Raw genomic sequence first — 18,481 nt, forward strand, 5'->3', positions numbered from 1 at the left:
TTACATGGAGTACGACAGTCGTAGTTGTTACATAGGAGTACAACAGTCGTAGTTGTTACATGGGAGTACAACAGTCGTAGTTATTACATGGGAGTACAACAGTCGTAGTTATTACATGGGAGTACAACTATCGTAGTTGTTACATGGAGTGCGACAGTCGTAGTTGTTACATGGGAGTACAACAGTCGTAGTTGTTACATGGGAGTACAACAGTCGTAGTTATTACATGGGAGTACGACAGTCGTCGTATACGTCGTCGAATCGTGTTTACATGGGGTACAACATCGTAGTTATACATGGGAGAACGGCAGTCGTAGTTATTACATGGGAGTACGACAGTCGTAATTATTACATGGGAGTACAACAGTCGTAGTTGTTACATAGGAGTACAACAGTCGTAGTTATTACATGGGAGTACAATAGTCGTAATTGTTACATAAGAGTACAACTATCGTAGTTGTTACATGGAGTGCGACAGTCGTAGTTGTTACATGGGAGTACGACAGTCGTAGTTATTACATGGGAGTACAACAGTTGTAGTTGTTACATGGGAGTACAACAATCGTAGTTATTACAAGGGAGTAAGACAGTCGTAGTTATTACGTAGGAGTACGACAGTCGTAGTTGTTACATGGGAGTACAACAGTCGTAGTTGTTACATGGGAGTACAACAGTCGTAGTTATTACATGGGAGTACAACAGTCGTAGTTGTTACATGGGAGTACAACAGTCTTAGTTGTTACCACAGGTGTTCGTTTTTCATAATATAAGTATAAGTATAATACTGGGTCAAGGTCTATAACTCGGCCGGCCATATAACACTACCCAATTTCAGAAAAAGTATGATTATTAACCAATATGATACAATATATATCATGCCGTATAAATGTCACTAGGTATCCAAAAACATCGGAAAACAGCCAGATTTCAACTGGTCGGACACTGTGGTGTCCTCCGATAAACACGCCAGGGCTCTAATGGGTAGCTCAAAAACCACTGCATGTCAACACTTCAGCGTCATTAGAATGAAAGTTTGGTAGAAAACAAACTTACCGGTTAGTAAATCCCTGGATAAATACCATCGATTTGCCTAACGTAGCCCTTTGAAATTTCCGATTGAAAAAAATTATGTCTCTAGCCGCCATGTAAGTATGTGTGCAGTAGATTTGTTTTGTCGGCGTTGATTGGCTCTCGAAAATTAATTGACCAATCAACGCCGAGAAAACAAATGTACTACACACATATCAACATGACGGCTAGAGACACACATTTTTTCAATCGGAAATTTCAAAAGGCTGTATTGCGCAAATGGATGGTACATAGATAAACACTAACATACCGGTAAGTTTGTTTTTTACCAAACTTTAATTCCAATGAAGCTGAAGTGTTGACATGCAGTGGTTTTTGAACTACCCATTAGAGCCCTAGCGTGTTTATCGGAGGACACCACAGTGTCCGACCAGTTGAAATCTGGCTGTTTTCCGATGTTTCTGGATACCTAGTGACATTTATACGGCATGATATATATATTGTATCATATACCAAATTAAAGATAAATTATCTGGCTGTCGATTGAGAGTATTTCTATTATTATATCCTATACGGTTGGATAATAATCATACTTTTTCTGAAATTGGGTAGTGTTATATGGCCGGCCGAGTTATAGACCTTGACCCAGTATTATACTTATACTTATATTAGAAACGAACACCTGTGGTAACAACTAAGACTCGCGAAACAGCTGGCTCCAATTTGGCGGGAAAATGTGTCAAGTTCCGGGAGTAAATAAAATATAGTTCCACACTAACTTCAGCGTTTTTTAATCCATTTATTCCATATGTTTTCATTTTTTTTATGTTTTTAATATTAACACAATGCTTTCCATTGCATTCAAACTGATGTTGATATCGAACCTTTGTCATGGCATATATTTTGGCCTAACCGGATGCGCATTCACATAAGGGCGGAAGTCAGTGTTTCGGTTTGTGTTCTTGTGCAGCAGCCCCTCTGCGTTTACGCAAGTGTAAACGATTGCCCGGTTAGTAAGGTTATATAGGAAGGTGAAAACGGAATTGTAAATATTTTAGTGTAAGCAGCAAACGATACTTCTGACTTTTACATTGCATTCAATGTCGATAAGTATCTGTACTGCTTGTACTTAAATTTGGACCTTACCACTTAAAAACAAAATTCGGTCCAGTCCCAATGTGCAGTAATAACTAGTGTAAAAATAGCCAGTTTTTTTAAGTATTAGTCTAGTTTTATCATGTATTTCATTATCAAACCTTCGCCTGTAAGTGATTTATAAATGAATCGACGCTTGGCGCGAAAACACATTTCTCAGCAATCATTCACGGTTGCCGTCATGCAGGAATGTCGAGCGTCGTTGTTTGATTTAGGAGATCTGAGAAGGTGAGAATTGATACTGATTTACGCACCGTTAGTAATATACATATTAGAGCGGTGTCGTCGTTCAATTCATCGTTTCGTAGTAAAAACGAAGGCCATTTCCCACGCGTAGAAATACGTAACAATTACCGGAATCAACCAGTCACAATGCAGATAGGTTATAGTACTCGTGTGTAATAAATACAATTTATGAAATTACTTTATTAAATGGGAAACAACCAACCAAATATGCGCGATAAAAACGTTGTTGTTTGCTCAGAGACGCATAAGGTACGTCACATTACGGATGATTGTTTATTAACGCCGGATTACCCAGGTGATGATAAGAGTGTGTCTACTGAACGTTTGTGACGCTGATGCCTTTTTGGCTTGTGACGCTTTGTTACCACTGACTGTTCAGAGATGGCATGGTAAAGATGGTCAGTCTTTAGTCTACCGCCATGGTAAAGATGGTCAGTCTTTAGTCTACCGCCAAATAATCCTTAGTAATTTGTGACGGTAAAACGCATAATAAATACAATCGGCGTAGCGCATGACGTTTTGTAACTTTTGTGACATGCTGTTGTCTTACCGACTGTAACCAGTGACACACTGGCTGCTTAGTGACACCATCCAACACTACTAACAGTTAAGCTTTACCTGCATAGTGACGCTTTGTTGCCAGGGTAACGATAAGGCAGTTTCGATTAATTACCCCGTGACGCCTTACTGCTGTAGCGAAGGCTGGAATAGACATTGCAACCTTTCCTTGGATCATAAGTAGCATCAAGAGACTTCAACTCTATCCAGCAAGCCAGGCAAATGACGGTCATTAGTTACATGTAGCTGCTATAATTTTTTTCAGGTGTACTGCAGATAAATCTTTCACGATTTCATCGTCAAATTCAGTAGTAAATACCATAGTGGGAGGAATTAAAGTTTTTAACACATTACAAGACGTTGTATGAAATATTTTGGTTAAAAAATCCACTTTAGATAACCTGCGCTTGTTGCCACATTAAGCGTGTTAACTAAGCTGAACAATTCGAGATGTGCCTTTTTGAAAAAAGGTGGTTGATAATTTGTTGTTTGTCTGGTACGAAATGTTTTGGCGTAAGGGTGTAGATTAGGTGTTTATAGAGAGTAGGGGAGCTCTATGTAGTGTCATTGTGAAGCTGAGAAACATGAATGCTGCTTGGTGGTGTCTTGGCGAGTGGTAATGTACTTTTGAGAGTGGTGTTGAATAACCACGATTAAACGACATTGCTAGTAATCCATTTACTTTGCTCTGATAGTACACAGGTAAATAATCATTTATTATGTTTCGTATTAATTATGGAAGTCTAGAAAGCAGTTTTTCTACACAACTTGCAACTGCACAATCATTAATAGTGTAAGGAGCGTCTCCCGTTGTAAGAGTGTAGGAAAAGACAACGTTTAGTCGTGTCCATAAGTAAGTGTATTCTGGGGAAGAGTGAAATTTGGGGCCATAATTGTTTGTAGTGGATTCATGTTGATCGAGTTTTTTTTTATGTGGGACCAATACTGTTCATTAGGCTAATGAGTAAGATATTTGGGACAGCAATTACATGTAATATTTTCTACAGCAGCACTTTCTACCTAAATTGTTTGTGTGACTATTTGGGAATATGTGAGACTAAGCTTAGTTGATATTGTTTGTTTGTTTGATTATTTTAACGTCCTATTAACAGCTATGGTCATATAAGGACGGCCTCCCATGTATGCAATGTGTAGCGTGTATTCGGACACTGCGGTGTTGTGTCTTCTTGTATAGTGGAACTGTTGCCCTTTTGGAGGGCTGAAGTTGGTTGCGAGTTCCTAGTTCCTAGTTCCGTTTAATAAACGGAACTAGGAACCAGACCCGAGCTCCGTTTAACTTAAACGGAACTAGGAACCAGACCCGAGTTCCGTTTAACAAACATACTGGCCAACGAGCGGAGTTCCGTTTATTAGGATTCCTATCTCTAACTGCATGTTCAATTACCTATTATATACAGGAATCGAACTTAGAGCTTTCATGAATAATACAGCACAGAAATAATCTCCTTAGCACAAGTTTCCTTAAACGGATCTGACACCTAGACTCCAGTTCCGTTTAACTTAAACGGAACTAGGAACCAGACCCGAGTTCCGTTTAAGCTTATACGGAACTAGGAACCAGACCCGAGTTCCGTTTAACAAACATACTGGCCAACGAGTGGAGTTCCGTTTATAAGGATTTCTACATCTTATAAGAAATTAAATTACATATGTTATACAGGAATCTAGCTCTGAGCTTTCAGGAATGATACAACTTATATAATTTATCTCTATAACACAGATTTTCTAAAACGGATCTGACACCTACATCCTAGTTCCGTTTTGCTTAAACGGAACTAGGAACCAGACCCGAGTTCCGTTTAACTTAAACGGAACATGGAACCAGGCCCTAGTTCCGTTTAACTTAAACGGAACAACTTAAACGGAACTAGAAACCAGACCTGAGGTCCGTTAAACACAAATATACTGGTCAATGAGTTGAGTTCCGTTTAATAGGATTTCTGCATCGTATAAGATATTAAATTCAAATGATACAAAGGAATCTAGCTCTGAGCTTCCATGAATAATACAGCACAGAATAAATCTCCTTATCACAAGTTTCCTTAAACGGATCTGACGCCTAGACTCCAGTTCCGTTTAACTTAAACGGAACTAGGAACCAGACCCGAGTTCCGTTTAAGCTTATACGGAACTAGGAACCAGACCCGAGTTCCGTTTAACAAACATACTGGCCAACGAGCGGAGTTCCGTTTATTAGGATTCCTATCTCTAACTGCATGTTCAATTACCTATTATATACAGGAATCGAACTTAGAGCTTCCATGAATAATACAGCACAGAATTAATCTCCTTATCACAAGTTTCCTTAAACGGATCTGACACCTAGACTCCAGTTCCGTTTAACTTAAACGGAACTAGGAACCAGACCCGAGTTCCGTTTAAGCTTATACGGAACTAGGAACCAGACCTGAGTTCCGTATAACCCCACGCTTGCATAGACATTTGTAAAGCTCATCTGACCCGAAGGGCCTGATATCGAATATAATAATATATGATATCTTATATAATTCGATCAAATTCTGGATGGACCTTGCTCCTTCAATAAATTTTAAATTGGCTTGCCATAGCATTTACTCATTTTAGCTCAACTGGTCCAAAGGACCGAGTGAAGTTATGCGATAACGCGACGTGCGGCGTTTATGAATGAGACCGGAATTCTTTTGAAATTAAATGGAAATTCTTGGCAACAGATCTAGACCGTTTAAGCCCAGTACATACGATTTTTACAGATATTTTTATCTAATCCCCATGGTAAAAGGATTTTATTTTTAATTTTAAAACTAACAATGTTTCATCGAAATATTTAGATTTCCAGATTATTTTTCTCCACTTTTTTATTGTTATGTGAAGGAGTATTTCAAATTAATATTTTTCTGATATTTTAATATCTTGTTTAATTGATGTGCATTTTATCGAACTGCAAGCATAAACCAAAACTGCCTTCGAAATATACATGTATATTGTACCTATTGATCTTGGTTAAGAATATCCTTCCGTGAGTCAACAAAATAGATCACGAAGAATCACCTGTTTTATGAAGTAATTGTCACAAAAACTTTTACAATTTGAAATAGGAAACAGGCTCCACGATTTTCAATATCATATGATTATGAGTGCTAATCAATAGTGATAGAGAGTCAGTTCCAGCATTTTTACAATTTTGAATTTTTTTACAAATACAGGCCCCAGGCAGAGAATATAAAACAGGGTTGAATGAACAAAGGTAAAAACGGATATACCTCCCCGTGGAAAGAGGTGCACCATTGTGAAACCTGCTCGCATAAGGTTAAAAGACCATAAATGCATTTAATGTCTACTGAGGAGGAACAGTCACAGACAGAAAACAGTCCATCAGAGTGGAAGGACAGAGACCGGAGGTGAAAGTAGACTGACCACGCCAAACGGCAGAAGACATTGATGTCCTGGTACAAGGACCTATTGCGGAGAGCCAAAGAAGTCGCAAGGGCTCTAACCTCATGAGCCCTCATCTTGCATTCCGCATGAAATTGATCATTAGACGGCTCATAAGCAATCTTGATCACCTGACATATCAATGTGGAGATGGACTGGAAGGAGATATCCTGCTGACCCTGTTTTAAGGTCCCGACAGGAACAAAGCATCCTTTCTCCCCAGACTCAATAGGACTGACAGGAAAGGAATTCTAATGGAATGGGGCGAAAAACCTGATTCCCAATTCTTTGCCCAAATTTTAGGATCAGTGAGAAGGGTAACGGCAGAGCTAGCTCTTGCCCATGAAATACGCGAAGAGCGAAAAGACAATGCATAAATATCACTTCTCATGTGGCCTGAGGCAACAGCAAGCAGAAAGACAGTCTTAAAAGTTAAAAACTTCATGGAGTCCTATCCTAAATGCCCATTAGAAGCCGAAGCCCCCATTTATGACTCTAAAACGAGTTCTAGGTTCCACTGTGGAGCTAACTACTGTACGTTAGGCCTGTCCAGATTGAACCCCCGAATCAAGACAGACAAAGAAATGAAGATCCTACCTCTGGTCTACCACGGAAAGAAAGTACACTGGCAATAGCTGTGCGATAGCCTGCAATAGTACATGATTGTGCTCCCTAAACAAGACAGAGAAGGAAACTCGCAATCAGCTGGGCAGAGGCCATGACCGGATCAATCTTCCTGACGCCAATCAAAGAAGATCTTCCAGCGTAACTGGACGAGCCACCAGAAACGACAAGAGCTCCGAAAACCAGGGTTGACGCGGCAACAGTGGCGCTATCGGAAAGAAGGAGCAATAATGCTCCGGAAACTTCTGTAGAACCCTGCGTCCATGGCCCAAGCCATTTGGTTTGCCACGGAGAGACAAAGGTTGACAACTGATTATTGAGAAAAGAGGCAAAAAGGTCGAGGGATATAGATGCCGTTCTGTCATAACCAGCTGGCGCCGCCTGGAGATTATCCGCCAGAACATTTGCGCTTCCTGGAAGATGCTTGACTAAAATTGTTAACTGCATTTCCTTATAGATAGGAATAATACGGAAATACTGATAGCGAGGGCACAAAGGACGTGAGCTGGTGTCCCTTTCTCTCCAGATAAGCGACCACTGTAGAGTTGTCCGTAGCCATTCAAACCGCATTGGAATGCAGAATCTTCTAAAATGTCTGCAGAGAAAACAGAAGAGCCATCATCTTCTGCATGTTCCCCAGACCACTCCATCGACTGGCAATGGATGTCGAGGTAAGCCCCTAAAACTTCCATGAACGCATCCGTGAACATGTTCACGGTGGGAGCTGGCATGGACGACAACGAAACCTCCTGAAATACATTTGTAATTGCCTTTCAGAGTACACCACCGAGCAAACCCCATGAGTTGAGATAACACAGAATATGTAGAGACCAACAAGGGGCCAGCCGATGAAGGTCAGAGGAATATCTCTGGCCTTCTCGAATTTCTTCAAAGTTGGAATGACAATACCATGAACCGCGTGGAAACGGTGTCCCAAGAAGACAATGTTTTAAGAAGGGGAACCTCATACTCTTTAAGGAACTAAGCCAACTCTAAGCAAAAGTTTCATGACCAGACGGGTGTTCCGATCCAAAGATTCCCGAACTAGATGGATCATTAGAAATTCGTCGACATAGTTGTGAACATGTCTTCCCTAGAGTGCAGAAATCACACTACAACCAACAGCAGTTGATGGGACACCAAGCTCCAAACCTCTTGCGGATCAGAATTATTCTGGAATAGAAGCCGAGTGTGTAGTCCATAATAGGCACCTCCTCGACCGCGCCCTTTAAAAGCATGGTCCTTACTTCCTCCCGGATGGAAACTGCCATCTCCGGATCCCCCGAAGGAGGGAAAAAATACATACTTTGACACAAAGTGCGGATGCCGCAAGTATGGAATGCCAAACCGCTCCTTCACTACAGAAAAGGCTCAAGGGTCCTGGGTGATATCCTTCCATTGACTCTAGAAAGAAGGTGGACTGACGATCTCCTACAGGAAGATGAAAACGAGGAATATCGAGACCTACACAGATGGAGAATTGTTGCCTTACCCAAACCCTAATTTACGAGAGAAGGACTTGAATCTGAGACTGGCTGAATTCTCAAGAACAGACCTTTCGTATGGAACGATCAAGGACGGAGAGACGAATCAGGAACTTTTCGTCTTGTCCAAATGATGGTTTGTACTCTTCCTACCCTTCCCAATGTTACCATTGAAATAAGGCTTTGACTTCGGTCGCATATAACAGTGGGAGCAGAATTTCTAGCCTTCTTTTTTGGTGGTGCTGACCTCTGTGAGGTAATGGCCTTCAACGTCTGAATTCTCTTCAAAAAAGGCAGAAGGGACCACGTCTGACATTGACGAGTAATGACACCTTCAAAGAAGCCAATCCTCTCAATGTCCTGTTCAGGGCAGAAGTTTTCAAGTTTATATATGACATTCTGGATGGAGAGACGCAACAGCCTCTCCATCGTGTGGTGCTCCTTGGAGCCGAACACTACCTGGTTCATTGACCATGTTTCCAGAGTTCAACACTCAAGCTTAGCAGGCAAAGAGGACGGCAGTCTATCGTGTATTGCATAACCAGGGGCTTGAACCTTTGACCAAAACTGAGGTGCAACAGGGCTAACTTAAGCGTGCGAGATGAGGAAAAATTCTTCTTCATAACTCGAGTTAAGATATGAATGCCATTGACCACTTTTCCTTGTTAGATAAACACCCGTCATATTGTCCAATGAAAATGTCCAGTTAAACATCTTATTACACGTGGGAATCATAATAAACGAACTCATTGGTCAGTAAAAGAACGTGAACTGAATATGGAATTTGATTGCGTTGGGTTAAAAGGAACTCGGGTCTAATTCCTAGATTCGTATGATCTTAAACGGAACTCGGGCATGGTTTTTCGACTCCGTTTCTACGCTATATTGAGTTTTTCTGTGATTATATGTTCCTAAAGGTTCCGAAGACGATTACTGTAAAATACTAGAACGCTGACACGTCAAAATAGGCCCCGCTCAAGATGCTTTGCGATTAGGAAAAGTAATATCTTGACAATGAAATGTACAATTGAAGCTCTGATTTCGAAATGATTGATGACAGTATATATTACAAGATATCTTAGAGGATTCTTGGCGCGTACCAAAGAATGATGTATGTCTGACGAAAGAGGAATATTTTCTCTGCTTTTTGAACAATAAATATTAAAATCCAAGATAGCTGCCTCTTGGCCATCTTGTTGATTTTGTTTGATTGAGTTGTATGGCCCATTTGGGGCTATCTTGTTGATAGATCGGTTCAAAAATGCCTTATACGCAACTAGGAACCTAGGGGAAACCAACCTCTGAAATTTCAGACAGATCCCTTTGGTGCTTAATAGAGATAAAATATCTTCAACTACCAAAATCAAAGGTGTTTCTCTGTCGGCCATCATATTGACCGATTGGACCAAAAATGTAATATGCAGAACAAGGGTACTAAGGTAACCTACATCTGCAATATAAGACTTCTTGGTAACAAAAAAGAACTAAAAAAGGACAGGCGGACGGACGGACGGACGGAAGGACGGACGGACAGATAGACCGTCAACCTGATTACTATAAGGCACCCGTATTGCGATACGGGGCACTATTAAGCATCAGGATATTCATTAAAGTCTTTAAAGGCAATGTATAGGCCAATATCGGCTTAAACAGAACTAGGAACTGGTTCCTAGATCCGCATAATATTAAACAGAACAGAACAGGTCTCGTTGTCGACTTCGTGTAAAGAAATCTACACTGAAATGATTTTTACTTTGATTACATGGTCCTGAAATTTCAAAGACAATTCCTGTAAAAATAAATCTAAAAAAGTCACATCTATGCAAGCGTCGGCTCTAAACTGACCTCGGGTCTGGTTCCTAGTTCCGATCAAATAAACGGAACTCGAATATGGTTCCTAGTTCTGTTTGAGCTTAAACAGAACCCGGGTCTGGTTCCTAGTTCCGTTTAAGTTAAACGGAACCAGGGTCTAGGTGTCAAACCCGTTGAAGAAATTCTGTGTTGTATTATTCATGGAAGCTTTAAGTTCGATTCCTGTATTACAATGGTAATTAAACATCTTATTAGCGGTAGAAATTCTAATAAATGGAACCCGGCTGGTTGACCAGTATTTGTGTTAAACGGAACTCGGATCTGGTTCCTAGTTCCGATTTAGTTAAACGGAACTGGGGTCTAGGTGTCAAACCCGCTGAAGAAATGCTGTTATATAGATTAATTAAGTGTTGTATTATTCATGGAAGCTTTACGTTCGATTTCAGACTTATAATTGTAATTAAATATCTTATTACAGGTAGAAATTTTAATAAACGGAATCCGGCTGGTTGACCAGTATTTGTGTTAAACGGAGCTAGGGTCTGGTTCCTAGTTCGGTTTAAGCAAAACGGAACTTGGATCTAGGTGTCAGATCCGTTTAATAAAATCTATGTTATAGAGATTATTTCTCTGTTGTATCATTCCTGAAAGCTCAGAGCTAGATTCCTTTGTATCATTTGAATTTAATATCTTATACGATGCAGAAATCCTATTAAACGGAACTCGACTCATTGACCAGTATATTTGTGTTAAACGGAACTCAGGTCTGGTTTCTAGTTCCGTTTAAGTTGTTCCGTTTAAGTTAAACGGAACTAGGGCCTGGTTCCATGTTCCGTTTAAGTTAAACGGAACTCGGGTCTGGTTCCTAGTTCCGTTTAAGCAAAACGGAACTAGGATGTAGGTGTCAGATCCGTTTTAGAAAATCTGTGTTATAGAGATAAATTATATAAGTTGTATCATTCCTGAAAGCTCAGAGCTAGATTCCTGTATAACATATGTAATTTAATTTCTTATAAGATGTAGAAATCCTTATAAACGGAACTCCACTCGTTGGCCAGTATGTTTGTTAAACGGAACTCGGGTCTGGTTCCTAGTTCCGTATAAGCTTAAACGGAACTCGGGTCTGGTTCCTAGTTCCGTTTAAGTTAAACGGAACTGGAGTCTAGGTGTCAGATCCGTTTAAGGAAACTTGTGTTAAGGAGATTATTTCTGTGCTGTATTATTCATGAAAGCTCTAAGTTCGATTCCTGTATATAATAGGTAATTGAACATGCAGTTAGAGATAGGAATCCTAATAAACGGAACTCCGCTCGTTGGCTAGTATGTTTGTTAAACGGAAATCGAGTCTGGTTCCTAGTTCCTTATAAGCTTAAACGGAACTCGAGTCTGGTTCCTACTTCCGTTTATTAAACGGAACTAGGAAGTAGGAACTCGCAACCAACTTCAGCCCTCATGCCCTTTTATAGTGTTATATCACTGAAGGTTGCCGCCGAAGACACCAAGCAACACATCCCACCCGGTCACATTATACTGACAACGGCCGAACGAGTCAACCCACTCCCTGTTTGCTGAGCGCTAAGCAGGAGCAGAAACTACCACTATTATAGAGTTGGGAATGCTGGAGACTGAGTGTCAAAATGTGTATTGGAGTTTATATACATACGTTTTAGAGACTGACTGTCAAAATTTATATAGGAGTTTGTGTACAGACGTTTAGAGACTGGGTGTCAAAATTTATATAGGAGTTTGTATGCAGACGTTTAGAGACTGGGTGTCAAAATTTATAAAGGAGTTTGTGTACAGACGTTTAGAGACTGGGTGTCAAAATTTATATAGGAGTTTGTATACAGACGTTTAGAGACTGGGTGTCAAAATTTATATAGGAGTTTGTGTACAGACGTTTAGAGACTGGGTGTCAAAATTTATATAGGAGTTTGTATGCAGACGTTTAGAGTCTGACTGTCAAAATTTATATAGGAGTTTGTGTGCAGACGTTTAGAGACTGACTGTCAAAATTTATATAGGAGTTTGTGTACAGACGTTTAGAGACTGACTGTCAAAATTTATATAGGAGTTTGTGTGCAGACGTTTAGAGACTGGGTGTCAAAATTTATATAGGAGTTTGTGTGCAGACGTTTAGAGACTGGGTGTCAAAATTTATATAGGAGTTTGTGTGCAGACGTTTAGAGACTTGGTGTCAAAATTTATATAGGAGTTTGTATACAGACGTTTAGAGACTGGGTGTCAAAATTTTTAAGGAGTTTGTGTATAGACGTTTAGAGACTGGGTGTCAAATTTATATAGGAGTTTGTGTACAGACGTTGTTTAGAGACTGGGTGTCAAAATTTATATAGGAGTTTGTGTGCAGACGTTTAGAGACTGGGTGTCAAAATTTATATAGGAGTTTGTGTGCAGACGTTTAGAGACTGGGTGTCAAAATTTATATAGGAGTTTGTGTGCAGACGTTTAGAGACTGGGTGTCAAAATTTATATAGGAGTTTGTGTACAGACGTTTAGAGACTGGGTGTCAAAATTTATATAGGAGTTTGTGTACAGACGTTTAGAGACTGGGTGTCAAAATTTATATAGGAGTTTGTATGCAGACGTTTAGAGACTGGGTGTCAAAATATATTGCATGACGTTTTTAGAGACTGGGTGTCAAAATTTATATAGGAGTTTGTGTACAGACGTTTAGAGACTGGGTGTCAAAATTTATATAGGAGTTTGTGTGCAGACGTTTAGAGACTGGGTGTCAAAATTTATATAGGAGTTTGTGTGCAGACGTTTAGAGACTGGGTGTCAAAATTTATATAGGAGTTTGTGTGCAGACGTTTAGAGACTGGGTGTCAAAATTTATATAGGAGTTTGTGTACAGACGTTTAGAGACTGGGTGTCAAAATTTATATAGGAGTTTGTGTGCAGACGTTTAGAGACTGGGTGTCAAAATTTATATAGGAGTTTGTGTGCAGACGTTTAGAGACTGACTGTCAAAAATTATATAGGAGTTTGTGTGCAGACGTTTAGAGACTGGGTGTCAAAATTTATATAGGAGTTTGTGTGCAGACGTTTAGAGACTGACTGTCAAAATTTATATAGGAGTTTGTGTGCAGACGTTTAGAGACTGGGTGTCAAAATTTATATAGGAGTTTGTATGCAGACGTTTAGAGACTGGGTGTCAAAATTTATATAGGAGTTTGTGTACAGACGTTTAGAGACTGGGTGTCAAAATTTGTATAGGAGTTTGTGTGCAGACGTTTAAAGACTGGGTGTCAAAATTTATATAGGAGTTTGTGTACAGACGTTTAGAGACTGGGTGTCAAAATTTATATAGAAGTTTGTGTACAGACGTTTAGATACTTGGTGTCAAAATTTATATAGGAGTTTGTGTACAGACGTTTAGAGACTGGGTGTCAAAATTTATATAGGAGTTTGTGTACAGACGTTTAGAGACTGGGTGTCAAAATTTATATAGGAGATTGTATGCAGACGTTTAGAGACTGGGTGTCAAAATTTATATAGGAGTTTTGTGTGCAGACGTTTAGACACTGACTGTCAAAAATTATATAGGAGTTTGTGTGCAGACGTTTAGAGACTGGGTGTCAAAATTTATATAGGAGTTTGTGTACAGACGTTTAGAGACTGGGTGTCAAAATTTATATAGGAGTTTGTGTGCAGACGTTTAGAGACTGGGTGGTCAAAATTTATATAGGAGTTTGTGTACAGACGTTTAGAATTTATATAGGAGTTTGTGTGCAGACGTTTAGAGACTGACTGTCAAAAATTATATAGGAGTTTGTGTGCAGACGTTTAGAGACTGGGTGTCAAAATTTATATAGGAGTTTGTGTACAGACGTTTAGAGACTGGGTGTCAAAATTTATATAGGAGTTTGTGTGCAGACGTTTAGAGACTGGGTGTCAAAATTTATATAGGAGTTTGTGTACAGACGTTTAGAGACTGGGTGTCAAAATGTCTACAGGAGTTTGCGTGCAGACGTTTAGAGAGACTGGGTGTCAAAATTTATATAGGAGTTTGTATACAGACGTTTAGAGACTGGGTGTCAAAATTTATATAGGAGTTTGTGTGCAGACGTTTAGAGACTGGGTGTCAAAATTTATATAGGAGTTTGTATGCAGACGTTTAGAGACTGGGTGTCAAAATTTATATAGGAGTTTGTGTACAGACGTTTAGAGACTGGGTGTCAAAATTTGTATAGGAGTTTGTGTGCAGACGTTTAGAGACTGGGTGTCAAAATTTATATAGGAGTTTGTGTACAGACGTTTAGAGACTGGGTGTCAAAATTTATATAGGAGTTTGTGTACAGACGTTTAGAGACTTGGTGTCAAAATTTATATAGGAGTTTGTGTACAGACGTTTAGAGACTGGGTGTCAAAATTTATATAGGAGTTTGTGTACAGACGTTTAGAGACTGGGTGTCAAAATTTATATAGGAGTTTGTATGTACAGACGTTTAGAGACTGGGTGTCAAAATTTATATAGGAGTTTGTGTGCAGACGTTTAGAGACTGGGTGTCAAAATTTATATAGGAGTTTGTGTGCAGACGTTTTAGAGACTGGGTGTCAAAATTTTATATAGGAGTTTGTGTGCAGACGTTTAGAGACTGGGTGTCAAAATTTATATAGGAGTTTGTGTACAGACGTTTAGAGACTGGGTGTCAAAATTTATATAGGAGTTTGTGTACAGACGTTTAGAGACTGGGTGTCAAAATTTATATAGGAGTTTGTGTACAGACGTTTAGAGACTGGGTGTCAAAATTTATATAGGAGTTTGTGTACAGACGTTTAGAGACTGGGTGTCAAAATTATATAGGAGTTTGTGTACAGACGTTTAGAGACTGGGTGTCAAAATTTATATAGGAGTTTGTATACATACGTTTAGAGACTGGGTGTCAAAATTTATATAGGAGTTTGTGTGCAGACGTTTAGAGACTGGGTGTCAAAATTTATAAGGAGTTTGTGTCAGACGTTTAGAGACTGGGTGTCAAAATTTATATAGGAGTTTGTATGCAGACGTTTAGAGACTGGGTGTCAAAATTTATATAGGAGTTTGTGTGCAGACGTTTAGAGACTGGATGTCAAAATTTATATAGGAGTTTGTATACAGACGTTTAGAGACTGGGTGTCAAAATTTGTATAGGAGTTTGTATACAGACGTTTAGAGACTGGGTGTCAAAATTTATATAGGAGTTTGTGTGCAGACGTTTAGAGACTGGGTGTCAAAATTTATATAGGAGTTTGTATGCAGACCTTTAGAGACTGGGTGTCAAAATTTATATAGGAGATTGTATGCAGACGTTTAGAGACTGGGTGTCAAAATTTATATAGGAGTTTGTATGCAGACGTTTAGAGACTGGGTGTCAAAATTGATATAGGAGTTTGTATACAGACGTTTAGAGACTGGATGTCAAAATTTATATAGGAGTTTGTATGCAGACGTTTTAGAGACTGGGTGTCAAAATTTATATAGGAGATTGTATGCAGACGTTTAGAGACTGGGTGTCAAAATTTATATAGGAGTTTGTGTGCAGACGTTTAGAGACTGGGTGTCAAAATTCATATAGGAGTTTGTATACATACGTTTAGAGACCGGGTGTCAAAATTTATATAGGAGTTTGTGTGCAGACGTTTAGAGACTGGGTGTCAAAATTTGTATAGGAGTTTGTATGCAGACGTTTAGAGACTGGGTGTCAAAATTTGTATAGGAGTTTGTATGCAAACGTTTAGAGACTGGGTGTCAAAATTTATATAGGAGATTGTATGCAGACGTTTAGAGACTGGGTGTCAAAATTTATATAGGAGTTTGTGTGCAGACGTTTAGAGACTGGGTGTCAAAATTTATATAGGAGTTTGTATACAGACGTTTAGAGACTGGATGTCAAAATTTATATAGGAGTTTGTGTACAGACGTTTAGAGACTGGGTGTCAAAATTTATATAGGAGTTTGTGTGCAGACGTTTAGAACTGGATGTCAAAATTTATATAGGAGTTTGTGTACAGACGTTTAGAGACTGGGTGTCAAAATTTGTATAGGAGTTTGTGTGCAGACGTTTAGAGACTTGGTGTCAAAATTTATATAGGAGTTTGTGTACAGACGTTTAGAGACTTGGTGTCAAAATTTATATAGGAGTTTGTATACAGACGTTTAGAGACTGGGTGTCAAAATTTATAAAGGAGTTTGTGTACAGACGTTTAGAGACTGGGTGTCAAAATTTATATAGGAGTTTGTGTACAGACGTTTAGAGACTGGGTGTCAAAATTTGTATAGGAGTTTGTGTGCAGACGTTTAGAGACTTGGTGTCAAAATTTATATAGGAGTTTGTGTACAGACGTTTAGAGACTTGGTGTCAAAATTTATATAGGAGTTTGTGTACAGACGTTTAGAGACTGGGTGTCAAAATTTATATAGGAGTTTGTGTACAGACGTTTAGAGACTGGGTGTCAAAATTTATATAGGAGTTTGTGTACAGACGTTTAGAGACTGGGTGTCAAAATTTATATAGGAGTTTGTGTACAGACGTTTAGAGACTGGGTGTCAAAATTTATATAGGAGTTTGTATGCAGACGTTTAGAGACTGGGTGTCAAAATTTATATAGGAGTTTGTATGCAGACGTTTAGAGACTGGGTGTCAAAATTTATATAGGAGTTTGTGTGCAGACGTTTAGAGACTGGGTGTCAAAATTTATATAGGAGTTTGTATACAGACGTTTAGAGACTGGGTGTCAAAATTTATATAGGAGTTTGTAGACGTTAGAGACTGGGTGTCAAATTTTATAGCAGACCGGGTGTCAAAATTTATATAGGAGTTTGTGTCAGACGTTTAGAGACTGGGTGTCAAAATTTATATAGGAGTTTGTTGCAGACGTTTAGAGACTGGGTGTCAAAATTTATATAGGAGTTTGTATGCAGACGTTTAGAGACTGGGTGTCAAAATTTATATAGGAGTTTGTGACGTTTAGAGACTGGTGTCAAAATTTATATAGGAGTTGTATGCAGACGTTTAGAGACTGGGTGTCAAAATTTATATAGGAGTTTGTGTACAGACGTTTAGAGACTGGGTGTCAAAATTTATATAGGAGTTTGTATACAGACGTTTAGAGACTGGGTGTCAAAATTTATATAGGAGTTTGTATGCAGACGTTTAGAGACTGGGTGTCAAAATTTATATAGGAGATTGTATGCAGACGTTTAGAGACTGGGTGTCAAAATTTATATAGGAGTTTTGTGTGCAGACATTTAGAGACTGACTGTTTAGAGACTGGGTGTCAAAATTTATATAGGAGTTTGTGTACAGACGTTTAGAGACTGGGTGTCAAAATTTATATAGGAGTTTGTGTGCAGACGTTTAGAGACTGGGTGTCAAAATTTATAAGGAGTTTTGTACAGACGTTTAGAGACTGGGTGTCAAAATTTATATAGGAGTTTGTGTACAGACGTTTAGAGACTGGGTGTCAAAATTTATATAGGAGTTTGTGTACAGACGTTTAGAGACTGGGTGTCAAAATTTATATAGGAGTTTGTGTACAGACGTTTAGAGACTGGGTGTCAAAATTTATATAGGAGTTTGTGTGCAGACGTTTAGAGACTGGGTGTCAAAATTTATATAGGAGTTTGTGTGCAGACGTTTAGAGACTGGGTGTCGTCAAAATTTATATAGGAGTTTGTGTGCAGACGTTTAGAGACTGGGTGTCAAAATTTATATAGGAGTTTGTGTGCAGACGTTTAGAGACTGGGTGTCAAAATTTATATAGGAGTTTGTGTGCAGACGTTTAGAGACTGGGTGTCAAAATTTATATATAGGAGTTTGTGTACAGACGTTTAGAGACTGGGTGTCAAAATTTATATAGGAGTTTGTGCAGACGTTTAGAGACTGGGTGTCAAAATTTATATAGGAGTTTGTGTACAGACGTTTAGAGACTGGGTGTCAAAATTTATATAGGAGTTTGTGTACAGACGTTTAGAGACTGGGTGTCAAAATTTATATAGGAGTTTGTGTACAGACGTTTAGAGACTGGGTGTCAAAATTTATATAGGAGTTTGTGTACAGACGTTTAGAGACTGGGTGTCAAAATTTATATAGGAGTTTGTGTGCAGACGTTTAGAGACTGGGTGTCAAAATTTATAT

General features: G+C 39.0%; 1 protein-coding gene across 1 annotated transcript in view; it reads left to right on the top strand.

Annotated features, from left to right (window-relative positions):
• The first annotated feature begins 1,090 nt into the window (after positions 1 to 1,090).
• The window catches only part of LOC138322733 (carbohydrate sulfotransferase 11-like), a 263,446-nt gene continuing 246,055 nt past the window's right edge, over positions 1,091 to 18,481 (top strand). Inside the window, exon 1 of the mRNA XM_069266806.1 lies at positions 1,091 to 1,341. The gene's annotated coding sequence lies outside the window, so the exon portion shown is untranslated. The remainder of the gene's footprint in view (positions 1,342 to 18,481) is intronic.

The sequence above is a fragment of the Argopecten irradians genome, chromosome 5, assembly GCF_041381155.1.
Source record: "Argopecten irradians isolate NY chromosome 5, Ai_NY, whole genome shotgun sequence".
In the NCBI taxonomy this organism is placed as follows: Eukaryota; Metazoa; Mollusca; class Bivalvia; order Pectinida; family Pectinidae; genus Argopecten; species Argopecten irradians.